We start from the raw sequence: 9,954 nt of genomic DNA, 5'->3' as shown, positions 1-9,954 counted from the left end.
TATAGACCACTAAATTTAAAAAACTTCTTTAGATGGCTTCTTAAATTTCTTTAAAATAATATGGCTTCTGATTCCAAGAAGAACCATAAGGAAAAACAATGTTTTGAAAAGATATTTTGAAGGGAGGAGATCGGTCACATTAACAGCCCCTTCGTGGAGCATTTGTAGCCACTGCTGAAGGAAGCAGCGTGTGAGAGAGTGTTACAGAAATAGGTCATAGCAAGTTTTTCCCTGTAGAATTGTTGTTTCACTGATAAAGAGAAGATCTTTTCCCCCAGTTTTGTTGAGATATAATTGACATATGAGATTGTATAAGCTTAAGGTGTGAGACATGTTGGCTTGAGATATTTCTTTTGGGAAAAGACCACCACCAGAGCATTGGTGAACACCTCTGTCCTGTCACATAATTGCCATATTTTTTGTGTGGTGACAGCATATAAGATCTATTCCCTAAACAGCTTTCAGGTATACACTGCATATGGTTAATTACATTCACCAGGCTGAACATTAGATCTCCCCAAGCTTACTCTTCTTGTAACTGCAGGTTTGTACCCTTTGGCCAACATTTCTGTATTTCCCCACGCCCTAGCCCCCGGTAACCACAATTCTACTGCCTGTGTCAGTGACTTATTATTATTATTATTATTATTATTTTTAAGATTCCGCATGTAAGTGGTAGCGGGCAGTGTTGTCTTCTCTTTCTCTGTTTGACTTATTTCACTTAGAATAATGCCCTCAAGGTACATGCATGTTTTTGCAAAGGCAGGATTTCCTCCTTTCTCTTAGCTAAATATTCCATATTTAACACACACACACACACACACACACACACACACACACACAGAACATCTTCCTTCCTACTTTGATGAACATTTAGGTGGTTTTCATGTCTTGACTGTTGGGGATAATGCTGCAGTTGACATGGGAATGCTGATATCTTTCTGAGACCTTATTTTCATTTCCTTTGAATATATACCCTGCATTGCTTTGCTGGATCATATGTAGTTCTATTCTTAATTTTTTGAGAAAACTCTATGCTGTTTTCCAAGTTTCTGTATTCATTTACATTCGCACTAATGGTACACAAAGATTCCCTTTTTGCCACATCCTCACCAACACTTGTTATTTCTTGTCTTTTTGATGATAGTTATCTAAAGGTGTGGGGTGATAGCTCCTTGTAGTTTCCATTTGCATTTCCCTGATGATCAGTGATACTGATCACTTTTCATGTGTCTATCTATTGGCTAATTGTATATCTTCTTTGGAAAACTGTCTGTTCAGTTCCTCTGCCCGTTTTAAATTAGATTTTTTTTTTTGTTTTGTTACTGAATTTTATGGGTACTTTGTATCTTTTGGATCTTAACTCCTTATTGGATATATGATTTGCCGATATTTTCTCCCATTTCATAGGCTGCCTTTTCATTTTGTTGGTTGTTTCTCTTGCTGTGCAGAAGCTGTATTGTTTGATGTAGTCCCATCTTAAGTTTTGCATTTGTTGCTTGTACTTGTGGTGTCATATCTAAAAAAATTATTGCCATAACCAGTGTCAAAAAGGTTTTCCCCTGTGCTTTCTTTTGGAGTTTTATGGTTTTCAGTTCTTCTGTTTTAAGTCTTTATTTCATTTTGAGTTAATCTTTGTGTGTGGTATAAGATAGGGGCCCAGTTTCATTCTCCTACATGTTTATTATCTTAGCTTTCCCAGCACCCTTTATTAAAGAGACTCTGCTTTCCGCATTGAGTATTCTTGGCTCTCTTACCAAATAATCAGTTGACTTACATGCAGGGGTTTATTTCGGGCTCTCTCTTCTATTTCATTGCTCTGTGTGTCTGTATTTTTGCAAGTACCATACTGTTTTGATTACTAAAGCTTTGTAATCTAGTTTGAAATCAGGAAGCGTGATGCCTTCAGCTTTGTTCTTCATACTTTGGGCGTTCAGGATCTTTTGTGGTTTCACATGAATTTCAGGATTGTTTTTTCTATTTCTTGAAAAATGTCAATAGATTTTTGATAGGGATTGCATTGAATTTATAGATGATTCTGGGTGGTATGAATGTTGTCTCTTATAGGCAACAGATAACTGGGTCTTGTTTTTTTAATACATCCAGCTACTCTGTGCCTTTTGATTTGGAAAATTTAATTCATTTGCATTAGAATACTTATTGATATGTAAGGACTTATTAATGCTGTCTTACTGTTTTCTGGTTGCTTTTTAGTCCCTTTGTTCCTTTCTTCCTTCCTTGCTGCCTTCCTTTGTGAACTGATGATTTTGCATAGTGGACTGCTTTGATTCCCATCTCTTTATCTTCTGTGAAGATACTGGAGGTTTTTACTTGGTGGTTATCATGAGGCTTACATAAAACATTTTCTAGATATAACATTAACAACCAAACTTGGATTGCATGCAAGAAGTCTACCCTTTTACATTTCTGATGTCACAATTTACCTCTTTTTATATGGTGCATTCACTACCAAATTATCGTAGTTATAGTTATTTTTAATACTCTTGTCCTTTAAGAAAATTTCTGACTGAGGTCTTTGCTTCTTATTTTCTGGAGCATACACACTGTGTCTAGAACAACAACAGAAGAACTATGGTATCTGGACCACAGTGTACGTGCCACAGACTTCTGCTAAATCTTTAATTTCCTAGATTGCTTTTTATTCTTTGGTCATCTTAGCATTAAAATATGAGGACAAAATGCATCAGAGAGGCTAGCAAAACCTATGAGAAAAGAACCCCTAAATGGGTGTGGGTATTCCAGATCCTAGTCTTGTCGTGTGACACTGGGCAAGTCACTTTGCTTCTCTGTACCTCAATTTTTTCAATCTGTAAAACTATAAGAACATTTTCTTGCCCAGATTTCAGAGTCTAATTGTGAGAGAAAAACTAGATCATCTAAAGCATTAGTTTCTTTTGTTATTAAATCACCGTGCATTTAATTGGAACTCTGATTTATTCCTGAAAGGATTTCTGTTGCACTTAGAGAAGTTAAAATACAAACTTAAGATAGGATCGTGATGGGGTGCCTGGGTGGCTCAGTCTGTGAAGCATCTGACTCTTAATTTCAGCTCAGGTCATGATCTCCTGGTGGTGAGATCCAGCCTCACTCGGGCTCCAGCTCAATGTGGAGTCTGCTACTGATTTTCTCTATTCCTCTGCCCCTCCCCCACTGCCTCTCCCCCTCTGTTCCTTCCCACCCCTGCTCATGCATGCTCTCTCTCTCTCTCTCTCTCTCTCTCTCAAATAAATAAATAGATAAATAAAATCTTGAAAAAAAAAGGTATGACCATGACTACAACTAATACTTCTCAATATAGCCAAGCAAATATGGTGACTCACAAACTTAATTTTTCCTTATTTTCTTTTGAAGAAACCTCTCAAAATCTATTTTTTTAAAAAAGATTTATTTATTTAGTTTAGAGAGGGAGAGTTCACTCAACTGGGAGGGAGGAGAGAGGGAGTGAGAGAGAAGCAGACTCCCTGCTAAGGGCAGAGCCTAATGCAGGGCCCGGTCCTACAACCCTGAGATCATGACCTGAGCCAAAATCAAGAGTCAGATGCTTAACTGACTGAGTCACCCAAGTTCCCCTCAAAATCTTATTTTTAAAAGGAAATCTAGCTCATCTCCCAACTGCTCTGTCTTCCTGGTAACATTCTTAATTGGACACATTCCACTTTGACGTGCATTTACAAATAGATGACTGGAGAGCTTGATCCGCGTGGGGGAATTAGAAGTAGCAAGAGGGGTGTTTGAACATGAAATTACCATAATTTGGTAATAGTTTGGGTTTGGGAAAATGAGAAAATAAAATGTCAAAAGATGACTCCCAGACTTATACAGATATTGAGAGAAGAAAGATTTGGAGGGATAATCGGGAATTCAGTTTGGGATATGGTAAATCCAGGAAAAGACCTTAAAGGCATCTGCGATGGTAAAAGAGCACTGAGCTTAAAGGCAGATGACTTCAGTTAGGGTCCTGCCTCTGCTCCAGTATGTATGAATGTGGGGACAAAGACTTACTCTTCCTGAGTTTTGGTGTCCTTATCTATAAAGTGAACATATTAATATCTTTCTCATTACTTTGTTGGGAAGGTAAAATGACAATTTTTAAAAAATGCTTTATTTTTTTTTTTTAATGATCTTTACACCCAACTCAGGACTTGAACTCATGGCCCTGAGATTAAGAGTTTCTCATTCCACCAACTGAAACAGCCAGGCACCCCAGCGATTTTTTGAGGACATTTTATAAGGAACTGTCCTATTTCTTGTTACTATAAAGACATAAGAAATAACACAATGAAACAAGTTTGGACATTTTCTCCTGGAAACATCCCCACTAAGTAACAGATACATTTTTCTTCTTGTCTTTTCACTAACTCACATTGTGTCTTTCACTGAGCTACCTTAGAGGCCCGCTTATTCTCTTCTCTACCTTCAGGAGGATGCCTACACCCATGACCTCATCTTGAAGGGCACAAGGAATTAATGTGGAGAAAGTCTCTTGAGATTCATGGTTAACTAGGGGCAGGAATCATGGCTCTGGAATGCTGTGGGCTTCCAGTGAATATTAATTGACTGGCCTTCAGCATTACCACTTAGGTTTTAAACTGGTGAGAAGAAGAAGAGATTTTAGTCAGTCGGGAGAAACCATCTCCATGCCTGCTCATGTTGGGTTGGGAACATCCATTAACCCCACAAAGTCAAGCCTCAGGTTATCCCTAAAACCCAAGGAAGGAAAAAGGCCATGGAAACATGAGGGAGAAACTAATGTTTCCCCTGCTTAAGTTTCCTCAGGGTGAACTCCTTGATCCCTCCCTACAATGATGTACTGAAAATCTGTGTGTGGTTAACTTATTTTGACCACTCAAAAGCCAATTAGTGAATCTGGCTGCCAACAGCAGTGGGATATCTTTGGATATAGCAGAGATAACGGGAGAGGGCAGAATTTACCTGCCTCACACAGAGTCTAAGAAGGCTCATACTTCAAGGGCAAATAGATTCCATTATTTGTGGAATACAGACTTCGTAAAATTTGAACATTTATTAAACCTCAACAAGGGGCAAGGAGTACAGAAATATCTAAACTGTGCCTCAGTCTTACAACCTATCTGTGGGGAGAAAACTAGTAAATGAAAGACTTGGTACTAGATAACCTCTCTGTACAGTGAAGCAAGTTTTGTGGTGGTGTTGTCTTTGCCTCTTAACGTGTATTTTGTGAATCTCTGTTTCCTGCCTGAGAACTTCCAAGTGCAACAATAAAAAATAAAAACAGAAGTCCAAATATCTCCATATTTTCCAAGATGGAATGTTGTTTCTGTTAAAAAAAAATTTCCAGCTGAGCTCTATGGCCAGTATCTGAACACGAAATTCTCATTTCCTGGGCATTCTAATAAGTGTCTCTAGTATATTTGGAATGATGTCTTGAAATACCAGAATAAGAGGTCAGTCATTAGCAAATTTGCAGATCCATGCAAACTGGCTTGATGCTATGCTTTCCAGTATACGTGTATAGGGAGGTGTGTATATATGTCACTCCAAAGAGAAGAACCACTTGTCATCTGGTATTCGTAGAGCATTTAGGACAGTAGCTGCACCACAGTAAGTCCTATGTAAGTCTTGAATGCTACTGCTTCTACGACTAGCATTACAACACCGTTAACTGTTGGAAAGACTAAGGTGTATGCTGTGACCAGGGGTCAGCTGGGCTGGTTTTATGAGATCTACCAACCCCGGGTGCTTCTCACCCATGAGTGACGCTTTGCCTCTTTGGGAAGACCATCTTTCTAGGTCCACATTTTTGCCATTGACTGACTCTTGGGAACTGTCAGAGTGCCAAGAGAAGCTTGGGGATGTGGTGAGTTGCGGGGGGCATCACTCTAAGGCAGTGCTTCTCAAATTATGTAGAGTGAAAGAGAAGTTTTTTTGTTTTTGTTTTTTTTTAAATTTGCAATCTGTCACAGCCTGATATTTTGGAAGGGGCAATAAAAGTAACTAAAAATGGAATAAAAAAACCAATACACACAACACCCAAGTCCCATTTTTTTATTAGATTCAACAGACATAAACTCATCCTGCCAAATGGATTTCAACATTTTAAATGTTTTCTCTCGATTCTATGCTTGTCTTCTCTCTGAATGGTAAACAAGATAATAACAGCTGGCCCCATTTTGAATAGCAATATCTTAAAAGACAGTGAGGAACCCCCAAAGGCCTGTCATTTTCCTGCTGGTCTCCTTTTGTGGAGCTCAGAGGGCTCTCACCGCAGCAGAGGACACCATAGGTCCGCAGGCCTTCAGCCTCAGCTTCACTGGAACAAAGCTGGTGCATACAAGGTGACCGAGAGAGGCCATCAGGGGAAGCTGGGTTCTGCTGGGTGCTGGCCATTGTCTCAGCAGATTTATGCACAGCTAAGCGGTGGGCTGTTCAATGCAGATGCACAGGTGTGGGAACAGTTTGTGATAGGCAGGTTTATGGCATATAAACATATTGTATGATATACTGTAATCAACTCTATAAACAACTTTAAAATTGTCTATACTTCATATTTCCAGCATTTGGTTTTGTTAATCATATGTCTTCCTGACAGCAATTAAATATCCTTGAGAGGAAATGTACACCTGCTGTCTCCCCTGGGGAAACTACATCTCTTTGGTGAATGACATAAGTTCTCTTTAAAGCATAACTGAAGACAGAATTGAATTTGGAGATACGTCTCCTTTCTCTCCTGTTTTCTCTCTAGTTGAAATGGAGGGCTTGGTATGATAGAGCTGGTCTTTTTCTGGATCCCTAGTCTAAGATTCTACTTAAACCGAAACGTTTCACTGAGGGGCTAATTAAAGACAAGAGCTCAATGAGGTTGAGACTAGTATGGCAGCGAGGAGGTCCCACATTCACCTCCTTGGCCTGCACCCCACTCTTCCCAACCTCTCTACCCCAAGGCTCTCCATTCTGTCAGATTTCCTTCTGGAAACACCAGATTGATCCTGTTTTCCTTCAAACAAAAGAGAACATAACAAAGCATTTGCTTCACTTGGGTCAGGTTCTACACACAGTCCACTCATTAGGATTGATGAATTAAAAGTCTCTCTTAATTGACAGATGTCGGGCCAGGGGGGATCCTGGGGGCTCAGTGTGGGCTCGGCACCACTGCAGCCTGAAGTGGCCAAGTCTCGACTCTGAATCAGTTGGGTGACTCAGAGTTTGGGGAGTTAGTGCCCCAGAGGCATGTGCTCCAGCTGGCCTGGGGCAGTGAGTGGGATGGGTACACTGGATGGGTGAGGAGCCGCCGCAGGCGCAGTAACTACCAGGCTCCTCGGACTTAGGGCCACAGTTCCCCTTGTAACTCTTCCACCTCCACGAGTGGGCTGAACTCGTCTAAACCATGTAGCCAGTAGGTAGTCCTGACCACAGAGTATCACAAAGCCTTTACCAACTGGCCAAGGCTTATGTCTTGGAGCCAGAACTCTGAGGACCTGGGACCCCATCCCCATCATGTTCTGCTGAGTTGATGAGTAGGGAACAGCTGTTCAGAAGAGGAACATGTACCCTGGAGTCTTTCACTCACTCTTAGAATGGCTCCATCAACTGTCTACTTGGTAAGAAAAATGGCTTCAAAACACAGTGTTTTGTCAGTGTGAAAACAATGCCAGAGCTATTTGACCTTGTTAATAGGGCCCTGACCTGTTGATCTGATGGAGAATGAGAATGTCCTGATACTTACTGGAACTCTAGAAATTTTCTTTCTTGGATCTTCAGGGATAGCTCTGTGAGGGATGAAGGGAAACGACCTGTGGGGTTGAAAGTGTTCCTGTTACCATGGATGATACTACAACTGTCAAGGCAAATTCAAGCCAGGGAGGTCACTAGATCACAGGTGGGAGATATGCACCACATCCACAAGGCATCCTGGGATATCAATGGGACAGGGCCTTGTCTGACATCGCAAGGGAATCTGAAATCATTTCAGAACTGGTTTAGACAGTAGGTTTGGGAGGCAACTATCTTCTCAATGTTGAACCCACTAAATATGGACTGGTTGTTCCCATCTTCCAAGAAAGCTTCTTGGTGCTGGGAAGTGGTTGAGTATCAGTGGGGAGGCTGTCTATGCATCTAAACCACAGAGGGTGCAATGGGAAAAGAACATAGTATCTGTGGTATACCTTAAAATGATCAGTGATGTATGCCATTTTACTGAATTGGTCAAAAAATGGAGTCTTAACCCCCCATAACTATCTTGACTACAAAGGTAGGGGTCCTGGGAATCCAAGAAGATCGAGGTGGTCTATAGATCTGGATAAAATTGTCCTCATTTCTCTGACCTCACCACCTGCTCTCCCAGTTGAGTTTGCTTAGACTGTGAAGCTGATGATAATTGAAGTTCAAGAGAAAAAGGACACTGCCTGGTGTTGGCTGCTTTGATTTTCCTTTTATAGTACCATCATTGTAATAAACCAACTTCTCTTCCCTACCCAGAGATGGCTTTTCCAAAACATTTCAACCAAAGGAACTGAGCGCATTACACTGAGTCTCAATGAACCAAGGATCTGAGCACCACTGATAGTATACCTCACTCTGGGAAGCAAAAGAGAGGAGTGAACAATTAAGCTCTGAGTTCATCTGTTCTTACTTTTGGAAATTATCTACAATGGGAACTTCCCTCAATTATCTGTTTGATAAGCCTACTCGCTTACTCTAGGACTTTAGTTTGAGAATAAGTGAAGTCACCCTGTTGCCTGTGAGAGGGGTTAGCAAGTTTGGCAAACTCAACCATATGCTATTTATTTAATGTCAATTGTCAACCAACCTCTTCCCCCCAAGTGCGGGAGAGCCTAGAGAGGAAGGAAAAGGCTTCTAGGCTGCTAATGTTCAATCTTCAGAAGTTTCTGAAGAAAACTAGTAGCTCTGAATTTCAGTCTGTTTACAGGGATACTATTTTTAAAAATGGATGTGATTCTATTCTGCCTTTTAAAATATGATCAAGGGGCGCCTGGGTGGCTCAGTGGGTTAAGCCTCTGCCTTCAGCTCAGGTAATGATCTCGGGGTCTTGGGATCAAGCCCCACATCGGGCTCTCTGCTCAGCGTGGAGCCTGCTTCCCTGCCTCGCCCCCGCCCCCCATGCCTGCCTCTCTGCCTACTTGTGATCTCTGTCTGTCAAAAAAAAAAAAAACAAACCAAAAAAAAAAACCTTTAAAAAAAAATAAAATATGATCAAATAAATACATTTATATATATAGAAAAATTATATATCTCCCTATCATCTCTCTCTCTCTCCTTTCTTTTTTTCCTTACAATTTTGATGTTGTTATTGTTGAAGAAACTGGATGTTTGTCTTGGAGTTTCCAATAGTTTGGATTTATTGTATTACTCTGTCATTGTAACCTCTAAATTGGCAGTTAGATCTAGGGGCTTGATAAGATTCAGGTTCAATTATTTTGTCAAGAGTATTTCTTATACAGTGTTTTGTACTTCTATTAAGATGTATATAATGTTTGATTGTCTCTCTTTGGTGATCTGAGCAGCCATTGGTGGTCATTGCTCAGATCCACTAATTCATTAGGAGGTCACAAAATGGTGATATCCTGATTCAATTGGATCAGTATAAAATATATAATAAAGTATATAATATTCATTTGTTAGCTGGAAAACTTCTATAAATAGGAAATTCCCCTGACTCTCTGGTCACTCTGAGACCACATATTTTTTGTTTGTTTGTTTGTTTTGTGTTTTAGCTCAATGAATTTGTTCCCTAGCATCCTCTAGAGGGGAGTCTAAATTTTTGGTATCATACTGAACTTGAATTTGAATATACTTGATATGTTTCAACCCATTGCATTTATCAACCTCCTGATGCTCAACTCTTTGATCAGTTAGATCCTCTTTAAGCTGGTAATCAAATCCTTTGGGCAGAACCCCAGTAGTTTTTCATAGCTTCCTTGCTTTCTGGTATGACAG

The 9,954-nt window shown here is 40.2% G+C and overlaps 1 pseudogene; it reads left to right on the top strand.

Annotated features, from left to right (window-relative positions):
- The first annotated feature begins 6,747 nt into the window (after positions 1–6,747).
- On the top strand, positions 6,748–8,421 carry LOC116866949 (annotated as a pseudogene).
- Positions 8,422–9,954: the final 1,533 nt, after the last annotated feature.

This window comes from Lontra canadensis, unplaced genomic scaffold (assembly GCF_010015895.1).
Source record: "Lontra canadensis isolate GAN:19392208 unplaced genomic scaffold, GSC_riverotter_1.0 scaffold11, whole genome shotgun sequence".
Lineage (NCBI taxonomy): Eukaryota > Metazoa > Chordata > Mammalia > Carnivora > Mustelidae > Lontra > Lontra canadensis.
Note: the sequence above shows the minus strand (reverse complement) of the source record. Positions and strands in the feature narration are given on the sequence as shown.